The sequence below is a fragment of the Lynx canadensis genome, chromosome B4, assembly GCF_007474595.2.
Source record: "Lynx canadensis isolate LIC74 chromosome B4, mLynCan4.pri.v2, whole genome shotgun sequence".
NCBI classification, from domain to species: Eukaryota; Metazoa; Chordata; class Mammalia; order Carnivora; family Felidae; genus Lynx; species Lynx canadensis.
In genome coordinates this window covers 74,584,932-74,603,168 of record NC_044309.1, presented here as the reverse complement: position 1 = coordinate 74,603,168, position 18,237 = coordinate 74,584,932, and the positions used below count along the sequence as shown (strand labels likewise).

The following is an 18,237-nucleotide window of genomic DNA, read 5'->3' as shown; positions in this document are numbered from 1 at the left end:
TGTCAAATGCTTTCTCTGCATCTATTGAGAGGATCATGTGGTTCTTGTCCTTTCTTTTGATGTGATGTATCACATTGATTTTTTTGCAGATATTGAACCAGCCCTGCATCCCAGGTATAAATCCCACTTGGTTGTGGTGAATAGTTCTTCTAATGCATTGTTGGATCTGGTTGGCTAGTATCTTGTTGAGGATTTTTGCATCCATGTTCATCAGGGAAATTGCTCTGTGGTTCTCCTTTTTAGTGGGGTCTTTGGTTTTGGAATCAAGGTAATGCTGACTTCATAGAGTGAGTTTGGAAGTTTTCCTTCCATTTCTATTTTTTGGAACAGCTTCAAAAGAATAGGTGTTAACTCTTCTTTAAATGTTTCATAGAATTCCCCTGGAAAGCCATCCAGCCCTGGACTCTTGGTTTTGGGGAGATTTTTTTTATTACTAATTCAATTTCTTTAGTGGTTATGGGTGTGTTCAAATTTTCTATTTCTTCTTGTTTCATTTTTGTTAGTTTATATGTTTCTAGGAATTTGTCCATTTCTTCCAGATTGCCCAATTTATTGGTGTATAATTGTTCATAGTATTCTCTTATTAGTGTTTGTATTTCTGCAGTGTTGGTTGTGATCTCTCCTCTTTCATTCTTGATTTTATTAATTTTGGTCCTTTCCTTTTTCTTTTTGATCAAACTGGCCAAGGTTTATCAATTTTGTTAATTCTTTCAAAGAACCATCTTCTGGTTTCATTGATCTGTTCTACTGGGTGTGTGTGTGTGTGTGTGTGTGTGTGGTTTTATTTTGGCTTGTTTGTTTTTGGTTTCAATAGCATTGATTTCTGCTCTAATCTTTATTTCCCATCTTCTGCTATCTTTGGGTTTTATTTGCTGGTTTTTTTCCAGCTCTTTAAGGTGTAAGGTTGGGTTGTGTATCTGAGATCTTTCTTCCTTCTTTAGGAAGGCCTGGATTGCTATATACTTCCTTCTTTTGACCATCTTTGCTATATCCCAGAGGTTTTGGGCTGTGGTGTTATCATTTTCATTGACTTCCATATACTTTTTAAGTTCCTCTTTAACTTCTTGGTTAGCCCATTCATTCTTTAGTCACCTAGGATGTTCTTTAGTCTCCAAGTATTTGTTGTCTTTCCAAATTTTTTCTTGTGTTTGATTTTGAGTTTCATAGTGTTGTGGTCTGAAAATATGCACGGTATGATCTCAATCTTTTTGTACTTTTGAGGGCTGATTTGTGTCCCAGTATGTGGTCTATTCTGGAGAATGTTCCATGTGCACTTGAGAAGAATGTATATTCTGCTGCTTTAAGATGAAATGTTCTGAATATATCTGTTAAGTCCATCTGGTCTAGTGTGTTTCAAATCCATTGTTTCCTTACTGATTTTCTGTTTAGATGATCTGCCCAATGTTGTAAGTGGGTGTTGAAGTCCCCTACTATTAAGGTATTATTATCAATGAGTTTCTGTATGTTTGTGATTAATTGATTTATATATTTGGGTGCTATCACATTTGGAGCATAAATGTTTACAATTGTTAGATATTCTTGATGAATAGACCCCTTAATTATGATATAATGCCCTTCTTCATCTCTTGTTAGTCTTTATCTTAAAATCTAGATTGTCTGATACAAATATGACTACTCTGGCTTTCTTTTGGCAACCATTAGCATGATTGATTGTTCCCCTTACTTTCGGTCTGAAGGTGTCTTTAGGTCTCAAATGGGTCTCTTGTAAACAGAATAGATGAATCTTGTTTTCTTATCCATTCTGTTACCCTGTGTCTTTTGATTGGAGTGTTTAGTCCATTGACATTTAGAATGAGCACTGAAAGATATGAATTTATTGCCATTGTGTTGCCTGTAGAATTGAAATTTCTGGTGGTGTTCTCTGGTGCTTTCTAGTCTTTGTTGCTTTTGGTCTTTTTTTTTTTTTTTTCATCTTTTCTCCTCTCATACAATCTCCCTTAAAATTTCTTGCAGGGCTGGTTTAGTGGACACATACTCCTTTAGTTTTTGTTTGGGAAACTTTTTGTCTCTCCTTCTAGTTTGAATGACAGCCTTACTGGATAAAGAATTCTTGGCTGCATATTTTTCTGATTTAGCAGATAGAGTATAACCTGCCACTCCTTTCTGGCCTGCCACGTTTCTATAGATAGGTCTGCTGTGATCCTGATCTGTCTTCCCTTGTAGGTTAAGGACTTTTTTTTCCCCTTGCTGCTTATATCATTCTTTCCTTGCCTGAGTATTTTGTGAATTTGACTATGATATGCCTTGTTGATGTTCGGTTTTTGTTGAATCTAAAAGGAGTTCTCTGTGCTTCCTGGATTTTGGTGTCTGTGTGTTTCCCCAGGTTATGAAAGTTTTCTGCTATGATTTGCTCACATAACCCTTCTACCCCTTTTTCTCTCTCTTCATCTTCTGGGACCCCTATGATTCGGATGTTATTCCTTTTTAATGAGTCACTGAGTTCTCTAATTCTTATATCATGCTCTTTGCCTTAGTTTCCCTCCTTTTTTCTGTTTCGTTTTTCTCCAGAAATTTGTCCTCTGTATCACTGATTCACTGCCCTGTTTCATCCATACTTGCTGCCGTGGCATCTATTTGAGATTTCATCTCAGTTATAGCATTTTTAACTTCATCTTGACTAGATTTTACTTCTTTTATCTCCTCAGAAAGGGATTATATGCTTTTTTCAACACCAGCTAGTATTTTTTTTATTGTGATTCTAAATTCTGGTTCAGACATTTTGCTTGTATATGTCTTTATTAAGTCCCTAGCTGTCATTTCTTCCTGTTCTTTCTTTTGGGGTGAATTCCTTCATTTTGTCATTTGAAGGAAGAAAAAGTATTAATAAAATTTAAAAAGTAAAAATTTAAAACAACACACAAAAAATCAAATAAAGGATGCTAGATCCTAGGTGTTTTTTGGTCTGGTTGTTGAAAGAAGCTTCATAGAATAGAGAAAAAAGGTAAATAAAAGGAAAACATTTGAAAATTTTAAAAAATAAATACAATAAAATAGAATAAAATTAAATGATGAAAGTAAAATAGAATTTTAAAAATTTACAAAAAAGTAGGGGTGCCTGGGTGCCTCAGTCAGTTAAGCATCCACCTTGGGCTCAGGTCATGATCTCACAGTCTGTGCATTCAAGCTCCACATCTGGCTGTATGCTGACAGCTCAGAGCCTGGAACTGCTTCGGATTCTGTGTCTCCCTCTCTTTCTACCCCTCCCCCACTCACACTCTGTCTCTCTCTCTCTCTCTCTCTCTCTCTCAAAGATAAACATTAATTTTTTTAACTTACAAAAAAATAAAATATATAGTAGAAAAATAAAAGAAAAATCTTTTTTATAAAAATGGAACAGAATGAAATACAATTAAAATTACATCCAGTTTCCGCTATAAGTCAAACTGTGAAACACTTTATAGTCCATAAACTAAGCAGACGGAGAGACTTGTGGTGTTCCTCCAGAGGGTGGTTGGCCCAGTTGGGCGGGGTTCAGTGTAACAGCTCTGTTCTCCACTAGATGATGCTGCTTAGTTTACTGGGGTAGACCATTGTGGCACATGTAGGCACCTATGAGCATGCACAGGAGGGGTGAAAATGGCTTTACCCAGCTACCCAGTCTCTAGTATCAGAACTGTGCTTTTGCAGTCTGGCAATCAAGAACCCCTCCTTTGTCCCTGGCTTCCATCACTCCCTGATTCTAAACTGTCTTTGACCAAGTCGTCAGCCTGCCAGGCTGAGTTTTATCTCAGATGGAGTTATGTTTGCAAACCCCTCACTTCTGAGGGCCCTGTGGTTTTGACCTGCTTGGACCCTCTGGGGGAGGGTCTTGCTGAGCAACCCAGGAACATTCATGCAACTGTGCTACTGCAGATGCCCAGAGACTGCAGCCTGGTGCCAACCTGCCGCAGAAAAAGTTCATGCAATCATGTAGCAGCAGTGTTACAGGGGTTATGGTAAATCACAACACATGTCTGGCGCCAGGCTTCACCCTTAACATCCTTATTCCAACACCAGTGAATGTGGCTGTTCTCCAGTGTCCACTGGGACCTTTGCCTGTGGGGAGGCCACACAGCCTCTACCAAATGTCCTCCCAGCAGGGGAACCACCTCTTCCTGTGTGGCCTGAGGGCCCCTCAGACTTCACTGTCTGCTCCTGGGGATTTGTCCTTCCCACCAGAGCTCTGCCAGTTATTGAGCTGTAGAGTTTCAGACCCTGCACTCCCCTGTTTATAAAGTCTTAATGGAATTTAAACCCCCTACTTTTTCCTTTCTCTCTTTTTTGTTCAGTCCTTTGTGGCTGTTTTCACTCTTTCTCTTTCTGTCCAGCTGCTTTTGGTGGGGGAGTGCTTTTCCTGTACTCTCCCCCCACTGTCTCTGTCCTCTCTCTGCAAGTAAAAACAGCTCCCTACCCTCTGCAGCTTCTTCTCTCCCAGTTAACCCCTCCACACTGGGTACCTGCCAAGTTCTGTGGTTCAAGTTGTGCAGATTGTTGTGTTAATACTCAAATCAAGATGTACAAGATGGTTTGGTGTTGATCTAGCTGCATTTCAGGGACAATAGAGGCAAAAACAACTTCCATGCTGCTCCACCATCTTGGCCCCTACCCTCTCGTTGGGCAAAATCATCTAACACAAAGCCAATTTTATAATAAAGTGTTGAATATGTCGTGTAATTTATTGCATACTACACTGAAAGTGAAAAATAATGGTTGTCTGGGTATAGAATGGTTGTAAGTGTATTAGTTGTTTACCCTCATGATTGTATGGCTGACTAGGAGCTGCAGTTCACTGTCACACAAGAGTGTATCTTACTACATATTGCTAGCCTGGGAAAGGATCAAAATTCAAAGTATGATTTCTACTGAATGCATATCCTTTTCACACCATTTTTTTTAATGTTTATTTATTTTTGAGAGAGAGAGAGAGAGAGAGAGAGAGAGAGCATGAGCATGGGAGGGGCAGAGACAGAGAGAGACATGGAATCCAAAGCAGGCTCCAGGCTCCAAGCTGTCAGCAAAGAACCCACGGGCTCGAACTCATGAACCACAAGATTGTTATGTGAGCCCAAGTCAGATTCTTAACCAACTGAGCCACCCAGGTGCCCCTTCACACCATTCTTAAGTCAAAAAATCCTAAGTTGAACCATTTAAGTCAGGGACCACCTGTAAATATATTTTTCACAAAAACTAAAACAGAAATTGCCAGCTGACCTGCAGAACAAGAACTGTTAAAAGAAGTTCTTTAAGAGGCAGGGGTATAATTCTGGAAAGATACTTGGATCCACAAAAATATGTTTGGAAATTATGAAGAGAAAAGTAAATATACACTTTTTCTGGTTTTTAATTATTTTATAAAATAATTTACTGTCTAAAGCAAAAATAGTAGCAATGTACTATGGGTTTAGAACATATGTAAAATTAAAATACAGGACAATAGCACAAAGAATAGGAAATTGGAATTAGGAGTAGATTGTTATAAAGCATGCATGAAGTGGCATAATACTATTTGAAGGTGGACTGTAAATAACTAAATGTGCCTATTAAAAATCAAAATGTGGGGCATCTGGGTGACTCAGTTGGTTGAGTACAAGACTCTTGAGTTCAGCTCAGGTCATAATCCCAGTGTCATGGAATTGAGCCCCACCTCAGGCTCCACACTGAGCCTGCTTAAGATTCTCTGTCTCTGTCTCTCTTTCTGCCCCCCTCCCCAACTCATGCACTCTCTATCTCTCTCTCAAAAAGTAAACTAAAATAAAAATTATAAGGCAATCACTAAAAAAAATTTTGTTATAAATGATAAGCCAATGGTGAAGATATAGAATTATAAAAAATATTCAATTAATCTATAATGAACAGAAAAAAAGGTAAAAATGTAAAGGTAATTAGTGATATGGTAGGTAGATTTTGATTCAATCATATCATTAATTAGGTGAAAATGGCCCAGATATACCTGTAGAAAGACAGATTGTTGGATGTAAAAGGATATATCATACAAACATTAATCAAAGACAGATGGAATAATATTATAATCAAATAAAGATCAATAAAAGGACAATTCACTAAAAGGACATAATAATCCTAAATGTGTATGTACCTAAGAAGTAGGTTTCAGAATACATAAGGCAAAAATGATAAAACTAGAAGGAGAAAAGGACAAAGAGCTAGAATTGGAGAGATCTCAGTAATCAATTCAACAAGTAGATACCACCAAACATAACAGACCTGAGAGTGAAGCCTGGGAAGATGGCAGAGTAGGATCCTAAACTCATCTCATCCCATGGACACACCTAGATAATAGCCACATCAGTGTAAATAATCCAGAAAATGGACCAAAGACTGGCATAACATACTTTCCACAATTAATTGTAGTGAGGAGACCACAGAAAAAACTGTAAGAAAGGATAGTCCTAGTCAATCAGGAACCAAATTAAATGAGACTACCCACAAATGGGAAGGACACCACAAGAATGGAGAAACGAGAAGAACAAACCCTACACTAGACACCCCAGACATGGGGGCCTGCACTGGGATGACAAGTCCCCATAACATTTGATTTTGAAAAGCAGATGGACTTAACTTCATGAATTTTTACCTTCAGTGGGACTTAACACTGGGAACTTTAAAAATCAGTAGACTTGGGGGCACCTGTGTAGCTCAGTCAGTTGAGAGTCCAACTATTGAATTTGGCTCCAGTCATGATTCCAGGGTCATGGAATCAAGCCCCACATCAGGCTTCATGCTGAGCATGGGATCCTGCTTGAGATTCTCTCCCTCTCTCTTTCTCCTCTCTTTACCTCTGCCCCTCTCCCCTGCTCACTTGCTCTCACACTCTCTCTGAAAGAAAGAAAGAAAGAAAGAAAGAAAGAAAGAAAGAAAGAAAGAAAGAAGAAAAGAAAAGAAAAGAAAAGAAAAAGAAGAAATTATAAAAATCAGGAGACTTGGCTCTGAGAGAGCTGGAAGGCAATAAGAAACAGCCCCCACGCTTAATGAGATGCCAAAACAAACTACCCCACTGAGATACAGCATAGAAGCAACATTTTGAAAAGCATCTGGGGTATACAGCAAAGACATTTACTTACTTTTTTCAAAACATTCACTAAAGGGGCAGTGATATTTAGGAGACTTCTCCAAGAACAAAAGAGCTGGCAGGCATCATTTCTTTCCCCCATCTCATAGTCTAGATACCCAGTCACCTGTGGGAACCAGCATGAACACCTCATACCCCATTCCCAAGTTCTCCTGTGGATTTGTCCCACTCAACCCACCCCACATGATAGGAGTACCTCCAAAGTGATGCTTGATATATCTATTCTGCAAGCAGCCCCCACAGTGACCAGAACCACTCCAAAGTGACTCTTGCACTGTGGAGAGGGGAAGATAACCACATACACTGGTTCAAATGCAGCCCCAGCAGTGGGCTAGGGGCAAACATCTGATCTGACTTCCAGCCCTGCCCACCAACAAAAACCTCATAGGAGACAGCACAAATAGAGAGCCCTACGGCTCAGGGTTACTGCAAAAACCAATAGACAGACTGGAGGCAGACATCTGGTCTAGCTGCAGGTCCAGGCCACCAATCAAAGTCTCTCAAAGGACAGTGCAAGTAGAGCACCCTGCAGTTCAGTGGGGATGCAATTCTGGTAAATGGGCTGAGGGTAGGCTTCTGGTTTGACCCAACTACAAGCTTTGAGTGGCCCCAGATTGTCCCCTTAATAGTGTAGGGACCAAACACTGCCCACAACAGGCAAAGATGGCCATTACAACTCTGAAGGCGAACTTGGCTCAACCATAACAGTAGGGTGCATGCAACACACATAGGAGACACTCCTGAACTGCCAGGTTCTGGTGAACAGGGAAATTTTGCTACAGGGTACTACAGGACCTCTTCTTCAAAAGGCCTCCACCTTCAAGATCAGAAGACATAGCTGACTTTCCTAATAGAAACAAACACAGAGAGTTAGAAAAAATGAGAAGACAGAGGAGTATGTACCAAATGAAAGTAGAGAACAAAGTCACAGCAAAAGAGCTAGATGAAACAGACATAAGCAATATGCTGGAGAGAATTCAAAATAATAGTCATAAAGATACTGGACTTGAGAAAATGGTGGAAGATCTCAATGAAACCTTCAACAAAAAGATAGAAAATATAAAAAGAACCAATTAGAGGTGAAGAACTCAATAACTGAAGTTACAAATACACTAAGGGAATAAATAGTTGATTAGAGGAAGCAGAAGAATAGATATGCAAGCTGGAAGACAAAGTAATGGAAAGCAACCAAGCTGAACAGGAAAAAGGAAAAACAATAAAAATGAGAATAGGTTAAGGGAACTCAGTGACATCATCAAACGTAATAGCATTTGCATCATATGGATCCCAGAAGAAGAAGAGAAAGGGGGAAGAGAATTTATTTGAAGAAATAATAGCTGAAAACTTCCTGTATCTAGGGAAGGAAATAAACATACAGATCTAGGAGGCACAGAGAAGCCCTAATAAAGTGAACCAAAGGAGGTCCACACCAAAACACATAATAATTAAAATGGCAGGAAATAGAAATGAGGAGAAAGTTTTAAAAACAGCCAGAGAAAATAGTTAAGAGTATCTGCTGCTGATTTTTCAGCAGAAACTTTGCATGTCAAAAGGGAGTGGCATGAAATACTCAAAGTTCTGATAGGGAAAAACCTGCAACCAAGAATACTCTATCCAAGAAGGATATCATTCAGAACAGAATGAGAAATCAAGAGTTTCCACGTAAATAAAAGTTAAAGGAATTAAACACCACTGAACCAGCCTTACAAGAAACATTAAAGGCAATTCTTTGAGTGGACAGAAAAGACCACAATTAGGAGTAGGAAAATTAGGAAAGGAAAAAATTTCAGACACATACAAGCATAAAAACATAGTAGATTAATCCCTTATAAAACCAGTACAGAGGTCGGGGCTCCTGGGTGGCTCAGTTGGTTGAGTGTCTGACGTCAGCTCAGGTCATGATCTCAGTTTGTGAGTTCGAGCCCTGTGTCGGGCTCTGTGCTGACAGCTCAGAGCCTGGAGCCTGCTTCGATTCTGTGTCTCCCTCTCTCTCTCTGCCCCTCCCCTGCTCACACTCTGTCTCGCTCTCTCTCAAAAATAAATAAACATTAAAAATTTAAAAAAAAAAACAGTACAGAGGTTAAAGAACAAAAGCGGTAAAATCATTATATCTATAAATATCAGCCGAGGTTTTCACAAAATAAAAGGATGTAAAGTATGCAAAATATACATTAAACATAAGGAGGGTAAAATTTAGTGCTTTTAGAGTGGATACCTACTTAAGCGAATATCAACCTAATACAGACTGCTATATGCATAGGATGTTATATATAAACCTAATGGTAACCACAAATCAAAAACTGTAATATATATGCAAAAAATAAAGAGTAAGAAATCCAAGCATATCACTAAAGAAAGCCATCAAACCATAAGGGAAGAGAACAAGAGAAGAAAGGAACAGAGAACTACAAAAACAACTGTAAAGCAAGTAACAAAATGGCAATAAGTACATACCTATCAATAATTACTTTGAATGTAAATGGAATGAATGCTCCAACCAAAACACATATGGTGACTAAATGAATAAAAAAGCAAGACCCTTCTATATTCTGCCTACAAGAGACTCATTTCAGATGTAAAGACACATGCAAATTGAAAGTAAAGGGATAGAAAACATTTATTATGCAAATGGAAGCAAAAAGCTGAGGTAGCAATACTTATATTGGACAAAATAGGCTTTAAAGCAGTCTATAACGAGAAACAAAGAAGGATACTATATAATCATAAATGGCACAATCCAACAAGGATAACAATTGTAAATATATATGCACCCAACATGGAAGTACCCAAATACATAAAGCAACTACTAACAAACATAAAGGGAGAAATCAATAGTGATACAATCATAGTGGGGGCTTTAACACCCCACTTCAATAGATAGATCTTTCAGACAGAAAATCAACAAAGTTACAGTGGCTTTGAATGATGCATTGGACCAGATGGATCTAACAGATATATTCAGAATATTCCATCTAAAAACAGAATACACATTCTTTCGAGTGCACACAGAATATTGTCCAAAATAGACCATGTGTTAGGCCACAAAACAAGTCTCAACAAATTCAAAAAGATTGAATTTGATGCCTGGGTGGCTCAGTCGATTAAGCGTCCAACTTCAGCTCCGTTCATGATCTCACAGCTTGTGAGTTATAGCACACACAGCTGTGTGTGCCAACAGCTCAGAGCCTGGAGCCTACTTTGGATTCTGTGTCCCTGTCTTGCTCTGCCCCTCCCCTGCTCATTCTCATTCTCTCTCTCTCTCTCTCAAGAATAAATATTAAAAAAAAAAAAAAAAAACTAAAAAAAATTAAAAAAAAAAAAGAAGATTGAGATCATGTCATGCATCTTTTCTGACCACAATAATATGAAACTAGAAATCAACCACAAGAAAAATTTTGAAAAAAAAATACATGCAGGTTAAATAACATGCTGCTGAACATTGAATGTATCAGGCAAGAAATCAAAGAGGAAATAAAAAGATACATGGAGGCGAATGAAAATGAAAATGGTCCAAAATCTTTGGGATGCAGCAAAAGCTGTTCTAAGAGGAGATCCATTTTGAATTATTTTTTTAAAGATGTAAGATCTATATGTAGACTCTGGGCAATAAATAAGGAATTTTAAAGAATTGAAATTATTCAAGTTATGTTATCTGATCATAACAAAATTATATTATAAATCAATAACAGGGGTGCCTGAGTGGCTCAGTCAGTTGAGTGTCTGACTCTTGATTTTGGCTCAGGTCATGATCCCAGGGTTGTGGGATTGAGTCCCGCATCTGGCTCTGTGCTGAGCATGGAGCCCGCTTAAGATTGTCTCTGTCTCTGCCCCTCTCCCCTGCTCACACATGCTCACTCTCTCTCTAAAAAGAAAAAAAGAAAGAGCAGAAATATATCCAGAAAATCCCCAAATATCTAAACATTTTTAAACACAATTCTAGATAATTCCTGAGTTGTAGAAGAGATCACCAGACAGAAACTTTTAAATTGAACAAAAATTTAAAATCAATATATCAAAATTTGTGAGATATAAGCAGTGCTTAATGTGAGTCAAGCAATGCTTTTAGGTAAAGTTATAACAATAAATGTTTATATTAGAAAAGAAGAAAGGTCTAACTTAGTACTCCAAACTTTCATCTTAAGAAACTGGAAAAGATGGGGTGCCTAGGTGGCTTAGTCGGCTAAGTGTCCAACTTCAGCTCAGGTCATGATCTCATGGCCTATGAGTTCAAGCCTGGCGTAGGGAGGGCTCTGTGCTGATAGCTCAGAGCCTGGAGCCTGCTTCAGATTCTGTGTCTCCCTCTCTCTCTGCCCCTCCCCTCCTTGCTCTCTGTCTCTCTCTCAAAAATAATAAACATTAAAAAAAAATTAACTCAAAAGAAACTGGAAGAGAAAATTAAATTCAAAGCAAGCAGAAGAAAGAAAAATAAGGATGATGAAGGAATAATCTAATGAAATTGAAAATAAAGACAGAATAAAATCAATGAAATAAAAACCTGGTTCTTTCAAAATATCAACAAAATTAATAAGTCTCTAGTCAGACAAAGAAAAACAAAGAAGACACAAATTTCCAATATCAGGAATGAAATAGGAAATTTGACTATGGATCCTACAATATTTCCTGCAAAATATGCTACAAAAATTAAAAGGACAATAAAAGGGTTGATTTCTGTGGTATTGAGGATAATTTGATAGTTATCTAGTTCTGTTTGTGGGGCCAGGCAAGTCTAGGGTCCTCCTACTCTGCCACTGTCTTTCTCTCTCACACTACCCAAAGCAATCTACACATTTAATACAATCTCTGTCAAAATGCCAACATCACTTTTCACAGAGCTAGGACAAATATTCTAAAATTTTTATGAAACCACAAGACCATGAATAGCCAAAGCCACCTTGAAAAAGCAAAGCAAAGCTGGCAGTATCAAAATTCCAGACTTCAAGTTATATTACAAAGCTGTAGTAATCAAAACAGTATGGTACTGGTACAAAAATAGACACATAGATCCACGGAACAGAATAGAAAACCCAGAAATGTCAACTAATCTTTGACAAAGCAGGAAAGATTATCCAATGGGAGAAAAAAACAGTCTTTTAAACAAATGGTGTTGGGAAAACTGGATAGCAACAAGCAAAAGAATGAAACTGACCACTTTCTTATGCCATACACAAAAATAAATTCAAAATGGATGAAATATCTAAATGTGAAATCTGAAACCATAAAAATTCTAGAAGAGAACACAAGCAGTAACTTTGACATTGACCATAGCATTTATTTCCAGATGTGTCTCCTGAGACAAGGGGAAAAAAAAGTAAAAATAAACTATTGGGACTTGATCAAAATAAAAAGCTTCTGGGGGCACCTGGGTTGCTCAGTCAGTTAAGCGTCCGAATTCGTCTCAGGTCAAGGTATCATGGTTTGTGAGTTCAAGCCCTGCTTTGGGCTCTGTGTTGACAGCCTGGAGCCTGCTTCAGATTCATTCATTCATTCTCTCTCTCTCTCTCTCTGTCCCTGCCTCTCTCTGTCTCTCTCTCTTTCTCAAAAATAAACATTAATTTTTTTTTTTAAAAAAAGCTTCTGGACATTGAAGGAAAACGGTTGACAAAACTACAAGACAATGTATCAGGATTGGAGAAGATATTTGCAAATGACATATCTGATGAAGGATTAGTATCCAAAACATATAAAGAACTTTAAAAAGTCAACACTCAAAAAATGAATTAAAAAATAAGCAGAAGACATAAATAGACATTTTTCCAAAGAAGACATACAGATGGCTAACAGACACATGAAAAGGTGCTCAACATCACTCATCATCAGGGAAATGCAAATCAAATCACACCAAGATATCACCTCACACCTGTCAGAATGGCTAACATCAAGAACACAAGAAACAACAGGTGTTGGCAAGGATGTGGAGAAGGGGGAACCCTCTTGCACTGTTGGCAAGAATGGAGATTGGTGCAGCCACTCTAAAAAACATTTTGGAATTCTCTCACAAATTAAAAATAGAACTGCTGTATGATCCAGCAAAAGCACTACTATGTATTCACCCAAAGAAAACAAAAATGCTAATTTAAAGGGATACATGCACTCCAATGTTTACAATAGTGAAAATATGGAAACAGTCCAAGCATCCATCGACTGATGAATGGATAAAGAAGAGGTGATTATATACATATATAGGTATACATATACATACGCATGTATATATATATACATACACACACGCACAATGGAGTATTACTCAGCCATAAAAAATAAGGAAATCTTGGCATTTGCAATGACATGGATGAAGCTAGAGAGATAATGCTAAGTGAAATAAGTCAGTCAGAGAAAGACAAATACCATATGATTTCACTCATATATGGAATTTAAGAAACAAAACAAATGAGCAAAGGCAGGAAAAAGAAACCAAGAAACAGACTCCTAGCTATAGAGAACAAACATGGTTACCAGAAAAAAGGTGGGTGAGAGTATGAGTTAAATAGGTGATGGGGATTAAGGAATGCACTTGTTGTGACAAACACCAGGTGTTGTATGGAAGTGCTGAATCACTCTATTGTATACCTGAAACTAATATTACACTATATGTTAACTAGCTAATTTAAATAAAAACTTAAAAATTTAAATTTAAAAAAAGGATAATAAGGAAATATTACAATTTTATGCTCACAAATTCAACTTAAATGAAATAGACAAATCCCTTGGGAAACACAAACTACCTAATATTACTGAAAAAGAAATCAATAGCATGAAGTTGTATATATTACATTAATTCATAGCTGAAAATATTCCACCAAAAAAACATGGGGCCTAGAGGTGGTTACTGATGAACTCTACCAAATATTTAAGGGGAAAAATAATGCCAATTCTTCACAAACTCTTCCAGAAAATTGAAAATAAAGGAATTATTTTCAACTTTTTTGAGACCAGAATATCAAAATGAGACAAAGACTTTACAAAAAAAGAAAACTACAGACCAATACCCCTTGTTAACATAAATGGAAAAATCTTTAAGAAAAAATATTAGCAAATAGAATCCAGCATTATATAATAAAGACAGTACATCACAACTAAAGTTATCCCAGGAATACAGATTGGTTCAACACCCATCAATCAAAAAATTAATGAAATTCACCATGTAATGGATTTTAGAAATAAAACTATATGGTTATAACAGATGAGAAAAGGCATTTGACAAAATTCAACACCTATTCACTATAAAACCTCTTAGCAACTATGAGTAGAAGGGAACTTTTCCAAACTGATAAAGAACATCTGAAAATAAAAATTTTTAACCCATAATGGTGAAAGACTAATTCTTTTCACACTAAGAGTAAGAAAAGGCATAAATAACTGGTATTACCACTCTTATTCAACATCATACAGAAAGTTCTAGAAAGTGAAATAATACTAAAGAAAAAGGCATAAAAAGAAAAAAAATAGAGGAGGGAGGGTACAGATTTTGTTAGCTCTACAGATTAGAATGCAATCAATGTAAACTGTGTATTCACAAATGACATGGTTGTTGACAGAAAATCTCAAAGAATCTGCAAAATAAGTGAGTTTAGTAAGATCGATACAAAATCCATTGTATCTCTATATACTAGCTATGAATAACTAAGATTGAAACTTAAAAAGTTCCTTCTATAATAGCACCAAAAGACATGAAATACTAAATTATATATAGGACCTTTATGATAAAAACTATAAAATGCTGAGGAAAGAAGTAAAAGAAAACAAAAATGGAAAGATATATTGTGTTCAGGGGTGCTTGGGTGGCTCAGTCAGTTAAATGACTTCGGCTCAGGTCATGATCTCCATGGTTTGTGGGTTCAAGTCCTGCATCGGGGTCTGTGCTGACAGCTCAGAGCCTGGAGCCTGCTTCGGATTCTGTGTGTCCCTCTCTCTCTGCCCGTCCCCGGCTTGTGCTCTCTGTCTCACTGTCTCTCTCAAAAATAAAAAATAAAAAAACATTAAAAACTTTTTTTAAAAAATATATATTGTGTTCAGAATTAGAAACTAAACATTTTTATGCTGCCATTTCTCCCGATTGATCTATAGATTTAATATAATCTCAAAAAACTAGAAGAATTTTTGTAGAAATCGGAAATCTGTTTCTAAAATGTACATGGAAATGCAAAGGAACTAAAGTATCCAAAACAACTTTGAAAAGAACCCAGCAAGTTATTTTGTGAGTATGGAAAACTGGTTCTAAAGTTTACATGGAAAGACAAAAAACACAGAACAGCCAACACAATTTGGATGAGAACAAAGTTGGAGGACTGACAAAACCCAACTTTAAGACTTAATATACATCTATATTAATCAAGGCAGTGTACTATTGGCAAAAGACAAATAGATCAATGGAACATAATGGAGAGCCTAGATAGAGATCCACAGAAATATAGTCAATTGATAGTGAAAGGTGCAAAAGCAACTCAATTGAGAAAGGATGGTCTTTTCAAAAAAATGGTAGTGAAAAAACTGGACATACACATGCAAAAAAAAAATCTACATACATATCTTACATCTTTCACAAAAATTAATTCAAAATGGATCATGACCTGAATGAAAAATGCCAAACAATTAAACTCCTAGAAAATAACAGAGGAGAAAACCTATGTGAACTTGGGCTTGACAATGACTTTTTAGATACAACACCAACATTATAATGAATGAAATTAAAAATGATAAATTGGATTTCATTAAAATTAAAAATTTTTGCTATGCAAAACGCAATAGCCAGAGAATGAAACAAGCCACACACAGGGAGAAAATGTTAGCAAAACACGTGTCTGATAAAGACTGGTATCTAAAATATACAAAGAACTCTTAAACCTCAACTGTAAAAAAATAACCTGATTTTAAAATATAGGCAAAAGATCTGAGCAGATACTTCATCAGAGAAGAGATACAGATGACAAGAAGTAAGCAAATGAAAGATGCTCAATATCATATGTCATTAGGGCACTACAAATTAAAACAATGAGATACCACTACACACCCATTAAAACAGCTAAAATCCAGAACACTGATAACACTAAATGTTGGGAAGATATCGAGCAACAGGAACTCTAAATTCATTGCTAGTGGGAATGCAAAATGATATAGTCACTTTGAAAGACAGTATGGCAATTTCTAACAAAACTAAACATACTCTTTATTTTATTTCCAAGATTTTATTTAAATTCAGGTTAGTTAACATACAGTGTAGTATTGGTTTCAGGAGTAGAACTTAGTGATTTATTACTTACATATAACACCCAGTGCTCATCACAAGTGCCCTCCTTAATGTCCATCACCCATTTACCCCATCCCTTCACTCACCTCCCTTCCAGCAATTCTCAGTTTGTTCCCTGTAGTTAAGAGTTTCTTATGGTTTGCCTCCCTCTGTTTTTATCTTATTTTATTTCTCCTTTCCTTCCCCTATGTTCACCTGTTTTGTTTCTTGGATTCCATATATGAGTGAAATCATAAAGTATTTGTCTTTCTCTGACTGACTTATTTCACTTAGTATAATACACTCTACTTCTATCTACATCATTGCAAATGGCAAAATTTCATTTTTTAAATGGTTGAGTAGCATTCCTTTATATATATATACCTCATCTTCTTTATGATTCATCAGTCAATGGACATTTGGGCTTTTACCATAATTTGCCTATTGTTGATAGTGCTGCTACAAATATTGGGGTGCATGTGCCCCTTTGAATCAGTATTTTTGTATCCTTTGGATAAATACCTAGTAGTGCAATTGCTGGATCCTAGGGTAGTTCTATCTTTAACTTTCTGAGGAACCTACACACTATTTTCCAGAGTAGCCACACCAGTTTGCATTCCCACCAACAGTGTAAGACAGTTCCCCTGTCTCCGCATCCTTGCCAACATCTGTTGTGTCCTGTGCTGTTAATTTTAGCCATTCTGACAGGTGTAAGGTGGCATCTCATTGTGGTTTTGAAATATATTTCCCTGATATAAGACCCAGAGCTAATATCATCCTCAGTGGGGACAAACTGAGAGCTTTTCCCCTAAGGTCGGGAACATGACAGGGATGTCCAACTCTCACCACTGTTGTTCAACATAGTACTGGAAGTCCTAGCCTCAGCAATCAGACAACAAAAAGAAATAAAAGGCATGCAAATTGAAAAGGAAGAAGTCAAAGTTTCACTTCACAGATGACATGATACTCTACATGGAAAACCTGAAAGACTCCACCAAAAAATTACTAGAATTAATGCATGAATTCAGCAAAGTCACAGGATATAAAGTCAATGTGAAGAAATTTGCTGCATGTCTATCCACCAATAATGAAGCAGCAGAAAGAGAAACCAAGGAATTGATCCCATTTTCAATTGCACCAAAAAGCATGATACCTAAGATTAAACCTAACAAAAGAGGTAAAAGATCTGTACTCTGAATACTATAGAACATTCATGAAAGAAATTGAAGAAGACACGAAGAAATGGAAAACATTCCATGGTCATGGATTGGAAGAACAAATATTGTTCAAATGTCTATATTGCCTAAACCAATCTACATATTCAATGCAATTCCTATCAGAATAACACCAGCATTTTTCACAGAGCTAGAACAAACAATTCTAAAATTGGTATGGAGCCAGAAAAGACCCCAAATAGCCAAGGTAATGTTGAAAAAGAAAAGCAAAGCGGGAGGCATCACAATTCCAGACTTCCAGCTATATAGCAGAGCTGTAATCATTAAGACAGTATGGTACTGGCACAGAAACAGACACAGAGATCAATGGAACAGAATAGAAAATCCAGAAATGGACCCACAACTGTTTGGTCAACTCATCTTTGACAAAGCAGGTGAGAATATCCAATGGAAAAAAATCCATTTATCCAATGGAAAAACAACATTTGTTATTGTTCCACCAACAAATGGTGTTGGGAAAACTGGACAGTGACATGCAGAAGAATGAAACCAGACCACTTTCTTACACCATACACACACAAAAAATCAAAATGGATGAAAGATCTAAATGTGCGACAGGAAACCATTAAAATCCTGGAGAGAACACAGGCAGCAACCTCTTTGACCTCAGCTGTAGCAATTTCTTCCTAGATATGTCTCCGGGGGTAGGGGAAACAAAAGCAAAAATGAACTATTGGGACTTTATCAAGATA

The 18,237-nt window shown here is 36.9% G+C and overlaps 1 protein-coding gene across 2 annotated transcripts in view; it reads left to right on the top strand.

Annotated features, from left to right (window-relative positions):
* The window catches only part of LOC115518889 (olfactory receptor 10AD1-like), a 90,849-nt gene that overhangs the window by 46,826 nt on the left and 25,786 nt on the right, over window positions 1-18,237 (top strand). The gene's annotated exons all lie outside the window — the stretch shown is intronic.